The following is a 6000-nucleotide window of genomic DNA, read 5'->3' as shown; positions in this document are numbered from 1 at the left end:
TTGAGCCCAGGAGTTTGAGACCAGCCTGGGCAACATAGTGAGACCCTGTCTCTAAAAAAAAAAAAAAACAAATTTGAGAAACAAAAAGAAAGCAATAGCTGCAGAGAAAGCCCCAAGCCAAATGATCTGTGAGGAGGGTTTTATACCTACAACTACCGCCTGAGTCCTCTTGGGACTTCAGATACTTCTTTTAACTTCACATTTGCCCAGTTGCACTCTTCCAATGTATTATCTTTCCACGGGGGCATTGGTTTATGCCAAGCACATTGCCAAACATCGTAGATGACAAAGCATATGGAGTGCTTTGAAAATACTGTTGATGAGGCCGGGCGTGGTGGCTCACACCTGCAATCCCAGCACTTTGGGAGGCCGAGGCGGGTGGATCAGGAGGTCAGGAGATCAAGACCACCCTGGCTAACACGGTGAAACCCCGTCTCTACTAAAAAACACAAAAAAATTAGCCAGGCGTGGTGGTGGGAGCCTGTAGTCCCAGCTACTCGGGAGGCTGAGGCAGGAGAATGGTGTGAACCGGGGAGGCAGAGCTTGCAGTGAGCCAAGATCGCGCCACTACACTCCAGTCTGGGTGACAGAGCAAGACTCTGTCTCAAAAAACAAAAGAAAAAAAAAAGAAAATACTATTGATGAAGTAGACACGGTGTGGAAAATTTGCATTGGAAGAATTTTTTTTTTAATATGATCTTCCAGTGATAAGTGGGCACAAAAGTAGTTAGAAGTTAGGCTGAAGGTCAAAAGGATAGATTCAACTGTGGTCGAGAATAAATCAAATGTGTTCAGGACAATCCTGAAGGCTGCTTCAGCTCCCCTGGAATCTTCTGTCTCCATCCTCCCCCAAAATTCAAATCTACAAGTAGGCATTTTCTCTCCGCTAAGTCAGTGTTGCCTGCTCATGTGTAACAGGAGGCTCAAGACAGAGAACCAAAGGCTCTACTTAAGGAACAGCAATGGAAACTCATAGAATTCACTAGAAAAAGGAGTGGTCAAAAGCAGTGCAGTGAGGTGGTGTGCATGTGGGATTTGGTTTCAGGCCACCTGATATGGTTTGGATGCTTGTCCCCTCCAAATCTCATGTTGAAATATGACCTCCATTGTTGGACATGGGCATGGTGGGAGGTGATTAGGTCATAGGGGCTGGTCCCTTATGAATGGTGGTGCTGTCCTCATGGTAATGAGTGAGTTCTCACTCTATGAGCTCAGGTGAGATCAGGTTGTTTATAAGGGCCTGGCACCTCCCCACACTCCTCTTACTCCCACTCTTGCCATGGGATGCACTGGCTCCCCCTACATCTTCTGCCACAATTGGAAGCTTCCTGATGCCCTCACCAGAAGCAGACATCTGCACTGTGCTTCGTGTACAGCTTGCAGAACCACGAGCCAAATAAACCTTTTTTCTTTTTTTTTTTTGAGACGAAGTCTCACTTTGTTGTCCAGGCTGGAGTGCAGTGGCGCGATCTCAGCTCACTGCAAGCTCTGCCTCCCGGGTTCAAGTGATTCTCCTCCCTCAGCCTCCTGACTAGCTGGGACTACAGGCACCTGCCACCATGCCCGACTTATTTTGTTTTTGTATTTTTAGTGAGATGGGGTTTCACCGTGTTAGCCAGGATGGTCTCAATCTCCTGACCTTGTGATCCACCTGCCTCGGCCTCCCAAAGTGCTGGGATTACAGGCATGAGCCACCGTGCCCGGCCATAAACCTCTTTTCTTTATAAATTACTCAGTCTGAAGTATCCCTTTATAACCACACAAAAGGACTGACAGCTTACCATTTTGAAATCCGGGTTCTGCACCATACTGACACCATGACTGTGGGCAGGTTTTTTCCTTTGAAAAATGGGGGATACTATTACCTACCAATCACTGTTGTAAGGATTAAATGCAAGTACCTGGCACATGGTAGGTGGTCAGAGGCACAGGCCTCTTTTCTCACATCCCATTGCACTTTCCATTTCTCCCAAAGCCCACTGACAGGAGTAGGCCAGTGTCAAGTCAGAGGCAGCACTGCAGGGCAAATACAGATGTGAAGAGCTTGAGTTTCCCAGCCACAAATGGCTTAATGCATTGATTCAAAGTATACTGGAGAGCAAGGTACATACATTTTCTTTAATCTTTCCCCTCTCTTTCCACTCACTTGCCTGCTTGAAATGGGAAGTGACAATAGATAAAAGAATGCCAATGTTCCCTGTCCCTGGAGGCCCAATGTCCATTACTGAGCTCTAGCTAAACCTACTAAAGGTGCCATAATGGTTTCTAAAAGTTTTCAGTTACAAAGAATACACTCCATTAAAAAAAAGCCTAAACCTTTATAAGCATGGTACAAGAACTCAGCTGGTAACTAAAAATAGAAGTACCATATGATCCAGCAATCCCACTTCTGGATATGTAGCCAAAAGAATTGAAATGTCGAAAAGATATCTGTGACTTCATGTTCATTGCATGATTCACAATAGCCAGGACATGGAAACAACGTAAGTGCCCATCAGTGGATGAGTGGATTAAAAAAACAGTGTGTGTGTCCACACACACACACACACACATACACACACTGGAATACTATTCAGCCTTTTAAAAGGGGAAATTATGTCTTTTGCAGCAACATGGATGAATATAGAGGATATTATGCTCAGTAAAATAAGTCAGGTACAGAAAGACAGGTATCACATGATCTTACCTATATTTGGAATCTAAAAAAGTTTAACTTATAGAAGTAGAAAGTAGAAGAGTGGTTACCAGATGCTGGGGGGTAGGGTGGGAGGGAGTTGGATGGAAAAATAGAAAATGCTGGTCAAAGAGTACAAAGTTGCAGTTGAACAGGAGGAATATATTCTGGTGATCTACTGCATAGCAACATGGCTACGATTAATAGTAATGTGTTGTATATTTCTAAATTGCTAAGGGTGGATGTTTAATCTTCTCATTTGGCCAGGCATGGTGGCGAATGTCACCTGTAATCCTAGCACTTTGGGAGGCCAAGACAGGTGGATTACTTGAGCCCAGGAGTTCAAGACCAGCCTGGGCATCATGGTGAAACCCTGTCTCTACAAAAAATTAAAAAAAAAAAATTATCCGGGCATAGTGGTGTGTGCCTGTAGTCCCAGCTAGTCTGAAGGCTAAGGTGAGATCACTTGAGCCCAGGAAGCTGAGGCTGCAGTGAGCCATAATGGTGCCACGGCAGTCCAGCCTGGGTGACAGAGCAAGGCCCTGTCTCAAAAAGAAAATAAAAACAAAAATAAATGAAACGTTCTCACCACAAAGAAATGATAAGTATGTGAGGTGAGGGCTATGTTCATTAGCCTGATTTGATGGTACCACAATGTATACATGTACAGAAACATCACATTGTACCCCATAAATATATGCAATTATTATTTGTCAATTAAAAATAAAATTAAAAAAAGAACTCAGTTGTTACCTTCCTATTTTATTAGAAAACAAAAGGAAACAATGTATCTGTTTACTCTCCTTTGAGTGATCCTCCACTCCCTATCATCAGATGAAGTCTCCTGTCACTCAGCAAATGACCACCCCTTTCTACCCTCCATGATCCCCTTAATGGCAAGCCCTGGCCTCACATGATCCAGCCCACGTGACTCCCACTCCTTCTTCTCACCTTCTTTTGCCTATTTTTAGGAGATGCTTTTTGATTTTTGCTCTCCCTTTATAAACGATTTGCCTCTACATACTTTTCACACTCCCTTTTCCTCAGATTTCAAAATGAACACAAGTGAATGCAGAATGAAAAATGCCTGTCCTAAGACTCTCCACACAGCATCCACCGTATCTCTTTTGCCTCACCTTGAGACATCTGCAGGACAGGCGGCAGAGCCAGGAGTATATAAAAAGTAAGTAAGTTCATACCTGGTTGGGACTATCAGATAACCATCATTTAAAAATAGAGCTAAAAGGTAATTTTCTACTTGGCAATACTATGTTTTTGCATTTAGAACTCATTTTGGAAGTCAGTTTGATATTTGCCCTTTTATGAACACATTATCTGAGGTATTAAATGAAAAGAAGTAACGATTTATACTCAATCCATGTTATAATGTAATTGGAATTACCTCTAATAGTGGCGGAATGGAAAACAATGTGTACCCTCCAACTCACTTAAAATTTATTAATAGCTTGGTGGTAGCCTCTTGTATATAAAAAAGGAATGGTATTTGTCTTCCAGGGGACAAATGACAGAAGACACAGGGACCTCACAGACTTTCTTTCTGAACAAGTTGGTCAAGAAGGACCAAATGTTGTGCAATAAGATAGAATTATTTTATATCAAAGCTATAAATGTGTATCATTTTTCTTATCTACAAATTCTAAAGGGCTCATATAGGCATTGTCTCATTTCTTAGTTTGATTTACAATTGGGACTTCAAAGCTTGAAATGTAAATGATTTAGCTAAAATCATGATTGAACTTCTAAAATTCAACTCAGAACAAATACTCAAAATGAAACCTCTTCTGTACCAAGTGCTTAAGCAAAACAAAGTTAGAATTTCCATGGAAACAGCCTGGAACTCTGGAAGTAGAAGAGAGGACAAAAGTAAGCATGAAAATGCATTTATTTATTTTTTTGGTTCCTCTTCACCTCTGCCCCTCCAAACCTCAAGCTGTCATCTTAATGAACGCTTTCAAGCCTCAGAGGGAATTAAGAAGAACAATATTTGACAGGAGTGAGGAAAGAACTAAATATAGTTCCCTTGTGAGAGAAATGTATTCCATAATCTCATCTACTTCTCTTTCCCTTATCTGGGTAATCTCTCCATCTTTCAACGTTATTTTTGTGCTGCTTTTATTGTACAGCCAGTTTAGCTGTTCCTTGGTTGGGATAGAATAAAGATAACATGAGATACCATTTTGTCCTCTTTTGGAAGGGTCATTTAATGAGACAATTGAGATCAGTTACCAAATTAATATTGTACATATTTCCTCGGTATAATAATTTCCTTGCCCAATGCTTTGGAACTTCTAAAATGCTCTCATCTCCCTTAATTTATTCAATGAACACAACCTGAGAAGTAGATGGAATAACTATGCTGACTACTATCAACCCACATTTTATCCGTTTAGAAGGGCTTAAGATCACCCTGATGATAAGTAATGAAGCCAGGACTCACCCAGCACTTTGGATCTCAGCCCCATTACTTTCTCTAACTCTACAAGTAGCGTGCCTGACCAATCATTATGTCATGGCTATTCTCTCCTTCCTATTAGATATTAAACACTTCTATTTGTTTCTTTTTAGAAATGTATTCGTGGCTGGGCATATAATCCCAGGACTTTGGAAGGTTTCTAAAGTGGGAGGATCGCTTGAGTCCAGGAGTTCGAGACCAGCCTGGACAGTATCGTGAGAATCTGTCTCTACAAAAAATAAAAAATGGGCCAGGTGCGGTGGCTCATGCCTGTAATCCCAGCGCTTTGGGAGGACAAGGCGGGCAGATCACGAGGTCAAGAGTCCAAGACCAGCCTGACCAACACGGTGAAACCCCGTCTCTACTAAAAATATAAAAATTAGTCGGGCTTGGTGGTGTGTGCCTGTAGTCCCAGCTACTCAGGAGGCTGAGGCAGGAGAATTGCTTGAACCCAGGAGGTGGAGGTTGCAGTGAGCCGAGATCACACCATTGCACTCCAGCCTGGATGATAGAGCAAGACTACATGAACTGGGCATGTGGGTGCACACCTGTACTCCCAGCTACTTGGGAGGCTGAGGTAGGAGGATTCTTTGAGCCTGAGGGGTTGAGGCTGCAGAGAGCCACAATCATGACACTGCACTCCAGCCTGGGCAACAAAGCGAGACCATCTCAAAAAGAGAAAAAAAGAACAGAAAGAAAATTTATGCTTTAGCATTATGAAGTAAAAATCTTGCTGTCTACAACTGCTAATGTTGCTATTGCTGCAGATCAGGAAGAAAGGTACAGCCTGGGGTAGGTGGACTTTTGGCTTTCCTGAGTACGCCTATTTTTGACAAGCTTTTCCCAGAACTGC

The sequence above is a fragment of the Nomascus leucogenys genome, chromosome 8 (assembly GCF_006542625.1).
Source record: "Nomascus leucogenys isolate Asia chromosome 8, Asia_NLE_v1, whole genome shotgun sequence".
Taxonomy (NCBI): domain Eukaryota; kingdom Metazoa; phylum Chordata; class Mammalia; order Primates; family Hylobatidae; genus Nomascus; species Nomascus leucogenys.
This window is presented reverse-complemented; position numbering follows the sequence as displayed.